At 44.9% G+C, this 11483-nt stretch overlaps 1 protein-coding gene across 1 annotated transcript in view; it reads left to right on the top strand.

The window, feature by feature from the left end:
• Window positions 1-616: 616 nt before the first annotated feature.
• Window positions 617-11483, top strand: part of LOC137524103 (zinc finger protein 665-like) — a 217820-nt gene continuing 206953 nt past the window's right edge. Inside the window, exon 1 of the mRNA XM_068243610.1 lies at window positions 617-654. The gene's annotated coding sequence lies outside the window, so the exon portion shown is untranslated. The remainder of the gene's footprint in view (window positions 655-11483) is intronic.

Below are 11483 nucleotides of genomic sequence, written 5' to 3'. Positions count from 1 at the left end.
CGCTTTACAAATAGAATAAAATAAATCAATATATATATATATATATATATATATATATATATATATATATATATATATATATATATATATATATTGCAAAACACATGCATGTTTCACCATAAGAAAGCACTATATTACACCTGCACTATGTGGAAGATCCAACATGTACGATTTTAAAATAGTACAAAAAAGAGGCAAAGCACTGTGATTTGGAAAGCAGTCTATAAGCTTTTACTGACTTTTATTTTGTGTGTGTTTTCTGCTATGTGGATGTAGCAAAATACATTGAAATTGGCAATGTTCAACCTGCGAAATGCCAACAGGCATACATGTGCTAGTAATGATAATAGAAGGTGCTGAAGATGAAGATAAGGGAGTTGTGCTGTGGTTGATAATAAAAAATATAATAATAATGATGATGATGATGATGATGATGATGATAATAACAACAACAATAATAATAGCATTCAAAGGCTGACTGCAGGTGACTCCACAAAAAAGAGCTTGCAGTTAGCTTATTCACCACAAGGTGCCGCTCCAACTTCTCCCACGTGGAACGCACAGAAAGGAGGAGATTAATCCAAAAATAGGAAGTGATGTAACAGCAGGAAGAGAAGTTGCAGCCGGAGGTGAGAGAACACGCGGCTGGAAGAGGTAATTGTGTGAATCTTGTTATATGTGGAGCAGAGCAGAGGTTTGGGGTGGGCATGCTTTGTTTACAGAGGAGGACATAGTACACCTGTCACTATCCTGATCATCCCCCTTGATGAAACTTCTATTAACTGCTGTGACTTGTTTGCCAGTTTTCTATTGCTTCCCCTACATGTACCATAGATTATGGGTCGGATCTCACCTTCCTAGTACTAATTCAGTCACATCACAGAGACAAGAGAAGATATACTGTATATTGACTATAGCCATGTCCCTCCAGTGCTGGCATTTACCCCTGTATAGCCTATTCTGCCCCCAGCATTGCCATATTACCGTGCAGTGTTGCTGTATCTCCCCAATCACAGACCACCGTTTTCAGCTCTCTTCTGGGGTATTAGTAATATTGGGTAGTCATTAGGGCAGAGGCTCAGGGAGCACCAGTCTCTGGGAGTGCAGCCCTGAGGGTGTGCCTGTTCCTCCCCCACCCCTCCCTGAACACCTCAGAGTTACAACTCTGAATCTTTGGGAGACTACCTAATACTGGGGATACATCTGCCTATACTGGGGAGGAGGCTGCCTTTCTGACTTGGGGAAAGGGTCTGGGGGCACATGTGCCTTTCCTGAGAAGAGAGACTGCTTGGGGTATATTTGGCTATCGATACTTGGGGTATGTCTTGCTATCTAGCCTGGGAGGGGGTACCCTAATACTGGGGGTACATCTGCCTATATTTGAGGGGAAGATGCCTAATACTGGTGTACATATGGCTATCCAACCTGGTTAGGGGTACTGCTAAATACACGGGGTACATCATGATATCAAATCTGGGGTTGGAGGGCTGCCTAGTTCTGGGGATACATCCGGCTATCTCTAATGGGGATGGTGGGTTGCCTAGTAGTGGCTATGTATACTGGGGAGGGGGGCTACCTTATACTAGTGGGACATCTGCCTTGTTACCTTGGGGAGGAAGACTACATGATGCACCTGGCTTTTTGAAACCCTTCAGCACTTTATTTGGCCTGAGAAAGTGGACAGAGACCCACAATAGGCGTTGCCTGTGCTTATTAAAAATTAATTATATTTATACAGTGTGTATATATACACTGGTGGGTGACTAATATCTGGGAGACTTGGGAAGCCTTCATAAAGGCATTAAGATGCACCCAGGTGTGAATAAAACAGAGTTTAGAACAAATAAAAGAGAAAAAAGGGGAAGGTAGCTTACCTAAAGAATGATAAATTCATATATATATGAATTTATCATTCTTTAGGTAAGCTACCTCCCCCTTTTTTCTCTTTTATTTGTTTTAAACTCTGTTTTATACACACCTGGGTGCCTCTTAATGCCTTTATCAAGGCTTCCTGTTATAAACTGTTCTTATCACCTTGCTTCGACACCATCGTCTCACAGACTGTGAGATCACTTGACTCTCCACACAGCAAACAGGAAATAGACTTTCTCAGGCTTCTCCAATGTTTCCGTTATTTATTCAAGTCACAGAAAGACAGATAGATACAGTCATCATATCCTAGCTATGCAAATCTTCATGTTGCATTATAAGCTCATGATTAGACTCCCTGCGGAAGTCTATCAGGTACCTTCTTCCTACCTACGTTCCACTAAACTACCTATGTACAGCAAACATTATATCAGATTACATAAAGGAAGAACATGCTTAGAGAAATAATTGGGTTCCAGTCAGTATTGCGAGCTAGTGCGGAAGGAAGAAGCAGAAGTGAGTTCCCCATCGCTCGCTCCAGATTTAATACCGACTAGGAAAGAGTTAAATATGACATCATCTTCGCCACCCCCTATATCAGTCTATTGGTGGACCCACTCGTGGTGTCATCATACCCGCCTACTCGATTAATAATCAATGAGGCACTTGACCCAGATGCAGGCATGTGGATGTTTAGTAAATATGGCCAATGTTTACTGTTCCTGTCCTGTAAGTGGAGGTCAGAGTAAACCGATGGCCTTCTCTTAGGAACATGTTCTCAGTATCTGCGTGTATCTTCTGCTACACGCAGACCCTGAGATGCCTCTGCCTGCATCACCAAACCTCTATCTATTTTAAAGGCATACACTGCGGACAAGTCTTTTACCTAAAACTCAGGCCAAGTAACTGAGGCCTACTTAAATTATAACAATCCCCCCTAAAACGGCTTGACCCGCAGATCTCAGCGTCTGAACCTCCCAGTACCTGGTTTCTTTCTTGTATGTTTCACTTTTCGATGTTCGTGCTCACACAACTTCTCTGCTCTAGGCGGTTACCCCTGGAAGAGAGAGAGCAAGACCTCTTGGTCTTCCTGTAACCAGGCTCTCTGGGGAGGCCCTACTTCTAAGTCCCTCTATACCACATGCTCAGCATTTGCGTCACTTGCGTATCACTCACAAACTTGCATGACCACAGAAAAGTGAAACTCGTTTGGTTGTTACAAAACGGAGCAGTGCCAGGTGCCTTCTAAAAGAGCGCCTTTATACAATCAGCCCCATCATAGGTACTACTAACCTATACCCGTAACCCTGTATATCCCTTAATTTAAACTATTGGTTCAGGAGATTGTTTATGAGGCACCAATCTCTGGACCAGGTTAATTTATTTTACGTAATTTTAACCCGCAACCTCACCTGGATAATGATGCCTAAAGTTGTCATCCCCATCCAGACGACCAGTGGGTGTAGAAAGAACTTTGGAACTGCAGATGCCCCGTCCGAGTGTCCCTGGAACATCACCGGAACCTTTGTCCACCAGGGCAGACTGGAACTCACCTGCTCATTTTTGTGTTCTACCTCGTTAAGATCACCTGTATCATGGTGAAATCTTACCTCTAACTTAGTGTACTGTTTGTTTAACCTTTGTAACAAAATGTGGTCGTCTTGGATCAAACCCTGTTCCCCTTCGTCCCATGTCGTGTTCTCTTTCAGGACGGGAACTACCCGTGAAACTTTGACCTTTAGAGTTCTCTTAACAATTTGAGAAACAACGTCATCCAGCCTGGATGACAGGATCCATATGGGATCTCCACTCACACAATATGTTCCCCTTGGAAAATCCCCCTTATCGGAACAATTATGAGAATATACCTTGAATGTATCATTAGACCTTATGTTAAAAAACCAAACCCTTCCTTCAGCCACCGGAACTATTGGTTTGGCTTCAGGGTGGATCTTTTGAATGGTAGCCTCGCATTCTGCGTTATTGAGCCTGCAGGCTTCTTCACTAAATTTGGCTTGCCCCGGCCAACGCAGATACTTCTGCAAGAATTGCCCGCATGAGGACAACTCTACTTGCTTCACCTCCCCGTCTAGCACCAAAAAAGGTTGACCTCTCAGGTCCTGGTGTAAGACACGGGTTGAGGTGGGAACTAAGGAAGTAGCGGTGCCTAAAGGAATGTTGCACCGTTTCCATTTGTTCACCCAAACATCTCGAAGCTGCCATGCAAAAGATCCTTCTCCAGAAAAATTAATATACCTCCCCTTGTCCAATCTCTCGCTGACAAAATATGTCCCCAGCTGTCCTGATTGGACCTCTTCCCCCCTTACATCCTGAGGCACAATATGTACCTGAGGTCGCGAAGACTGTACTCTCTGCAATCTTTCGATTAAGAGTACCTCTTCACTTACCCAACTATCATGAGGATAAGCTGCTGCATATGGACTGTGTAATATCGTCCCCGGTTGTGACCCGTGTGGTGTGAATGGGGTTCCCTGTGTGGGCTTTCCCTCCCCCGGGACCGCTCTCCCCACCCTCTTTGTCACCTGGAAATGTGGCTTGATCTCGATTTTTACTTCTTGTTTCGAGAACCACCCACCCTTGGCTTTCCAGCCTTTACGTGTGTATAGTTGTTTCAGAGGCACTCTCTGTTGGTAGCTCCAGAGTGTGATGTGGTCCCCTGCGTCTCTCTGGTAAGAGAATTGACACCTCCTGCTCGTTCCTCTCCAATCTGGACCCATCTCACTCTGCATAACCAAGACAAGGTACCCCTGAATCACACACTCCACCTTTTGCATGTACCCATTGTACTGCAATGTACCTTTTAACAAACCTTTGGATCGGTGCATCGATTCTGGGAGTGTGGTATTAAATAGCAGATTTACACTGCCATTAAATTCCCACTGCCCGCACACTTGACCCTTCAGACCTTTCACCCACCTTGTGCCATGAAATTTGCTTTCTCCTGGCACAAGTGCTCTTTTCCTCCGTCCCTGCATGGTCCGCCTGTGCCAAGCGGAGGGAGGTGTGAAAGGATTAGTACCTTTGTCACCAAACATTAACATGCTTGGGCCTTGCATTCTCATTAACCCCTTATTATACATGAGAATGTCCTCTCTTCGTTCTCCTAGGACGAAATGGCAACCTAGGATCACCATCAGCACGGTACTCCTCATTATAAAAGCACCACCTTGGGAAAGAAAAACATTAGCAATTTGCACTATGCTTTGCTCAGACAGTTCTTTTAGACGTTTTCCGATCTCAGGAACCTCGGTTTTTAGTCTCTTTCCCATTTCAGGAATCTCGTGTTTTAGTCTCTTTCCACTCTCAGGAATCTCGTGTTTTAGTCTCTTTCCAATCTCAGGAATCTCGCTGTTCTCCAAGCTTAGATTGGCATCTGGAACCTTTCGCGTATCCGACTGACATCTCCAGCTTTGCTGCCAGCACGGCATCTGTCTCAAATCCATATTGCCAAACACCTGAAATCGAAATACAAACAAATCAATTCTTATTAATGATTTGGGATTCGCCCTGCGGCTTGTACTCTTTACACTTTAAATTGATCAATATATATCGTAATTGATCTCGTTGCTTTATGGTTCTCATGAACTCTGTTTACTCTTATTGGTAGATTGGAGTTAAACTTCACCCCCCTACCTCAGTACTATCCTCAGTACTTACCTGTTTAAAATATGCTCCCGCGGACTTCACCTTTGGAAGCTCGCTTCACCTTTGGAAGCTCTCACCACATTGCAGCTCACTCCACATCCCCCCTTATCTGTCCATGCGCGGCCGTCACATGCACAGATTACGGATGCCACACCTGATGCTGCTTTGCAGGTGAGCCTGCAATGCTCTTACTCATTATCGCATTTACTTATCTAGAACTTCATCGCGATACCAGCTCTGCTAGAAGTTCTGTGTGTTGTACCCTCTGATTAATGTTTGCCGTGCCACCACCTAAACTACCAAAAAATTGCTGCCTCCCTGTCGGAAGGAGCACTTTGCACTTAAACTACACAGGGTGCAGGGCTAAGCATACCAGCGTCGCATGCCTGTATGCAGATCCCTGAATGCCCACATGGTAGGTAGTCACATGGCAAACAGCGTACTGATACACTGTCACTCTGTAAACGGCAATTCTATCATCTGTATAATTGCCCCATGAACTGCTGTCAGTCCTAGTTCATTGTGCTACAAATGATAGGAGCTGGAAAAAACATATTTGACCAATCAGTGGACGAAAAAAATCGCACAAAAAAACGCTCCAGCCCAGCATAGACCTCCCAGTCCAGCTCTGGCTCTGTCCACGACAAAACCGAAAAAAACGTTACCGCTCTGCAACAGTGGCGACGGAAACCCGTATTGGTCAACTCCCTTTTTTCCACCTCCGGCACCCCCCCCTGATGCGCTGTCCCCCCTTTTCTATTGGGAACTTATGCTGCACCACCCATTAAGGTGCCCCACTTACAGGAATAATCCTATAAGCAACTCAGTACAGACCCTTTCCTGATCTGCACTGTTACGTGTGTCCCTGCACCTAGCTGGGAAACACTTCCTATTCTGGCATTCCTCTCCATGGACCCAGGGAAAAGCTCTGGGGAAATACTTTGAGAACCGAGACACCCAGGAGAATGTCTCTGTATTTCTACCCCCCTTCCTTTCAGCTGCTCTGCCCGGAGCCGCGAGCACAGCCTGACGTGACGTGGATCCCCCAGCCCCTCCTCCCCCCTGCCATGACGTGTGGGGGCCATGACTCACGGGGGCGGGCTCTCTCCACTGCCGCCATTTTGAGTCCTGGACTGCCAGCCAAGATGGCTGCTCCCATAGCAGCCTCTCGTTCCTATAGACCTAGGAGAGAGAACAAAACTCACACAGAACATACATTTGTTATGCATAGTTACACACAGCATCTATACATTTTACCGAGAGTCAGCCTTCCGCTACCTATACTCTCTGGGATGCTTGCCAAAAGTGAGACAAACTGCGTCACAGCTGCAATGCTAAATATTTTACATCGTAGCATCACCCAGGGACGTAGAACCCTCTCTCCCCTCACAAATCATCTGCAGCATAACACAGAACTATTCAAGCGTGCAGCGTAACTCTAAACCATATTAACAGCTAGTACTTCTGAGACGCACATTTATCAGTCTGACATGACTACAACATTAAACCTATATAACTTTTAGCGGCGCTGACTGGAACTAGATAAGCTTGCACCTCTCACTACACTCCTCTCGATCACCTCTCCCTCCCATCCAGTACTAACAGAAGCACCGCTGGCTTATCTCCTGCTGCGGGGAACCCCCCCCCCCTTTTTTCCCAGCCTCTGTAGAGACGGGGAGAGAAGAGAAGAGAAATAAAAAACCCAATCGACTTCTTTCCAGCAAAAACATGCCTGAGACAAATGCAGAGATAACCACTACGTAAATATACAACACAGGAAGCTTGAATCCGAAGAAAAAAAAAAAACCAAGCACCTAAACTCTGAAAGCAGCCTCCCACCACGCGCGAGAGAGAAGAGAAGCCTGCAGCCACCATGCTGCAATTAACACAGAATGTACACATTAACACATTATACTCTCCTTGTTATAACCCCAAATACAGATAACGCCATACAACAACGTAAACAAACTTGCCTGAGCAGCAGATTCTTGGCACTTCATCAGCATTCCCGCAACTACACCTGCGAAACTTCCATGGACTCCGGAACCTTCTGAGCGTTTAAACACCGTCATCTCCGTCCCCACACTGGACTGGCTCAGTGGATCTACATCTCCCACAGCGAGTTGCAAGCTGGCCTCGGAGTGTCCCGTCTGACCCATATTTCGGCTAGTGGCTACAGTGCACAATGCAGTCACAGTCTAACGTCCAAGAGTTTCGCCGCTGATTCTCGAATTGCCGCCGTGTGCTTGGCTCCCGCACACTCCCACTTATCAGTATCAGCTTGATAAGCTTTACCGTCTGCGTCCGTCTATTCCGCTTGTTTTGCTGTGGAATATCTTGAAAACTTCTTCTGCCCCCGGCCCGTCTGCCTGTTTTGCTAGGCAGGGAAGGATTTCAGGCACCAATTGTTATAAACTGTTCTTATCACCTTGCTTCGACACCATCGTCTCACAGACTGTGAGATCACTTGACTCTCCACACAGCAAACAGGAAATAGACTTTCTCAGGCTTCTCCAATGTTTCCGTTATTTATTCAAGTCACAGAAAGACAGATAGATACAGTCATCATATCCTAGCTATGCAAATCTTCATGTTGCATTATAAGCTCATGATTAGACTCCCTGCGGAAGTCTATCAGGTACCTTCTTCCTACCTACGTTCCACTAAACTACCTATGTACAGCAAACATTATATCAGATTACATAAAGGAAGAACATGCTTAGAGAAATAATTGGGTTCCAGTCAGTATTGTGAGCTAGTGCGGAAGGAAGAAGCAGAAGTGAGTTCCCCATCGCTCGCTCCAGATTTAATACCGACTAGGAAAGAGTTAAATATGACATCATCTTCGCCACCCCCTATATCAGTCTATTGGTGGACCCACTCGTGGTGTCATCATACCCGCCTACTCGATTAATAATCAATGAGGCACTTGACCCAGATGCAGGCATGTGGATGTTTAGTAAATATGGCCAATGTTTACTGTTCCTGTCCTGTAAGTGGAGGTCAGAGTAAACCGATGGCCTTCTCTTAGGAACATGTTCTCAGTATCTGCGTGTATCTTCTGCTACACGCAGACCCTGAGATGCCTCTGCCTGCATCACCAAACCTCTATCTATTTTAAAGGCATACACTGCGGACAAGTCTTTTACCTAAAACTCAGGCCAAGTAACTGAGGCCTACTTAAATTATAACACTTCCCAAGTCTCCCAGATATTAGTCATCCACCAGACCAGCCACCAGTCAGACCATCCCTTGAGCTCCATTGCTATGTTATCAATGGCTCGAGTGAAATGTGGAGAGATGTCTGAATTCTATACCAAGGAGAAGGGTGAATTTTTTTAGTGGTATGAAGGGTGTGAGCAGGAATCCAGGCGCATGCATCTTTATGGAGAGAGCTTGCAGGGAGTAGTAGTTTTATTGTTAGGGTAGTCTGCCTTTATTCCTGAGAATGATACAAAGTATCTATGTGAGGGGTTCGTTTACATAATTGCCCCTTAGGGATGGAGACATAGAGAATAATATGATCTGTGAATAGTGCAGCGCTCTGATTGGCTGATCTTGTATGCCATGGAATTCTGAGCCCATAAGATCCTTGTGGAGCAGCTCCCACCTCTAGCTGGTGCCTCACACGTATGCACACTCTCTGTGTTACCTTATCTCTGGATTTCCCTCACTTCTTGTGCTGTCAGAGGTGTTTTCATGTTTATCCCAGTCGTTATGGAAGGCAGGCCAGTATCTCTTCCCTGTGAAGGAGGAAACTTTCCCTGATAGCTTTTCCCAGCAGCTGTTCATAGCAACAGTCATAAATACAATGTTGAACAATAGAGTTGTTTTGGCTCAGTGGAGGTCTCAGGGGAGGGAGGTCTTGAAGGAGCAGGTTCTGTGCATTGTGTTCATTTTCAGCAGATGAGACAGGTGCACCATATGACCGTATCCATTGCAGTGTTCTCCCCAGGATCAATCAGCCGGGCGGAGAGCCCGGGTAAATGTAATTACCGCCTGGCTGGTGAGATTGCATGCCCCGCTATCACCTTGCCCAAGTAAAATAAATGACCTGGTTGACACTGTGTCCCTGTCAGGAAGCGCTGCTTCTCCTCTGTGCATCAGATCTTGCGCTTCCCGGCAAGCTCGTGCTTTGATTGGCTCAGCGCATAAGAGGCGTGACCATTAGCACTGGCCGCGGACTGCAGAGCCGTGTGTCTGTGAGCTATGCAGAGACGTGTATGGAGACAGAGGTATGCGCACAGTTCACTGTTGGCTGAATCAGATTCTAATACAAAACTTTCTAGGAAGGAACCAAAAGGTGGATGGTACATACCAATAAAACAACCAAAGAGTGTTTTTATCAAGAATTATATCAACTTTTATTTATCAAAAGGTACAAAAATGTTTAAAATTGCCCTAGACAATCCCCAAAAGTACCCTGTACACAAACTGTCTACTCCTTACAACCATGCATACATATTACACACCATTCAGTAAAGCCCAAGGTAGATGGTATTGTTAATATACACTATATGTTAGACTAATGAAAGTCCATGGGACATGGAAATCAATGTGGTCCCATTGACCAGATGCTCTTGGAGCTATGTAAGTGAAAATCCATAAGGCATGGAGATCAAATGTAGTTCAAATGGCCAGGTGCTTTTGGCACTCCACACTCCCCACTTATGGTAGACTGGTATCAAGACTTTTGGCAAAGCAGCAAATGTCCACAGCAGTGTGCAAAGCAAGCTTAGATCTTGTTAGATGCAGCATGAGAGAAACGTAAGCAAAGCATGTCTGTTCCATACACATAGTAAATGCATAGCAGGCAGTTGTAGCTTATTGAATTTAAGCAAGTCCTCCTTGTCCACAAGAACTGAGCATATTGATCCTATTAGTTGCAGTATGAAATCACTTCCAGTGCATACATCGAGAGGTAGCTGAGTACATTAGGTACAGGCATACATGCCTTCAGCCCACAGTCTCTTGGTAAAGGATAGCATAGTATCGGCTCACCGTGTTTGTGGTAGTGTCCTTGAGGATCACAGTTGGCTGTGCAGCATTGTAATGTCTGATCTTTGACCGATCTGTCAGGTGTGGACATGCACAGGAGGAGTCCCAGTGGATCAGGGCAATGAGGATGCAGGGCAAACACGCGGTGACGCCACCTATAGCCCCGACATGTTTTACGAGCTCCTTGCTCGTTTCCTCAAGGGGCGTGGCTCTGAATCAGATTCTATATTCAGGCTGTGATTATATATACACGCAATCTGCAGGCTGTGATGTTCACTGACACTGGCTGACCATGGAAATTGTTTTATGTGTACGATATCGCAAGGGGGGAGGAAGGGGGGCTGGGAGGTAAATGGGGCATCGTGTGATATTGCAGATAGTGTGCAAGGGCCACCTATAATAATCCTAGCATATTTTTTTTTTTTTTTTAAAGAGAATTTTTATTGATTTTCAACAAACAGCTCATAATAGAACGTAACAAAAAAAACAAACATTTCCCAGAAACAATGCAGTTCTAGTTACAATACAGTGATTGGCAAGAGCGAGAACCATAATCATGTAGTATAGAGAGCATAGAATATTGTCATGAACAGTAACAGCATTAACAAATCGTTACAAGGTGAATCTTAATGTAAAAGGCGAGCAGGACATGGGGCCTTAACTATATTCCTAGATTAATCCAGGTTCAGATCCTGAACCGATATATTAATATCCAAATTCGGAATTACCGTGTCCATAGAGTCAACCCATGAGGACCATATTTTAGTGAATTTTTTTGGTTGGTTGCGGGTCTGGTAAGTAAGTTTATACAGTGGAAGAGCCTGGTTGATCAGTTTCTTCCATTCGGTTAGATTAGGGGGATTACTGTTTTTCCATTTTAGTGTAATAGATTTTCTGGCGTAGAATAGTAAAATCCTAATAAGTGTTTTTTTCCCTGCACTACAATGTAT

Source organism: Hyperolius riggenbachi, chromosome 7 (genome assembly GCF_040937935.1).
Source record: "Hyperolius riggenbachi isolate aHypRig1 chromosome 7, aHypRig1.pri, whole genome shotgun sequence".
NCBI classification, from domain to species: domain Eukaryota; kingdom Metazoa; phylum Chordata; class Amphibia; order Anura; family Hyperoliidae; genus Hyperolius; species Hyperolius riggenbachi.
This window is presented reverse-complemented; position numbering and strand designations above follow the sequence as displayed.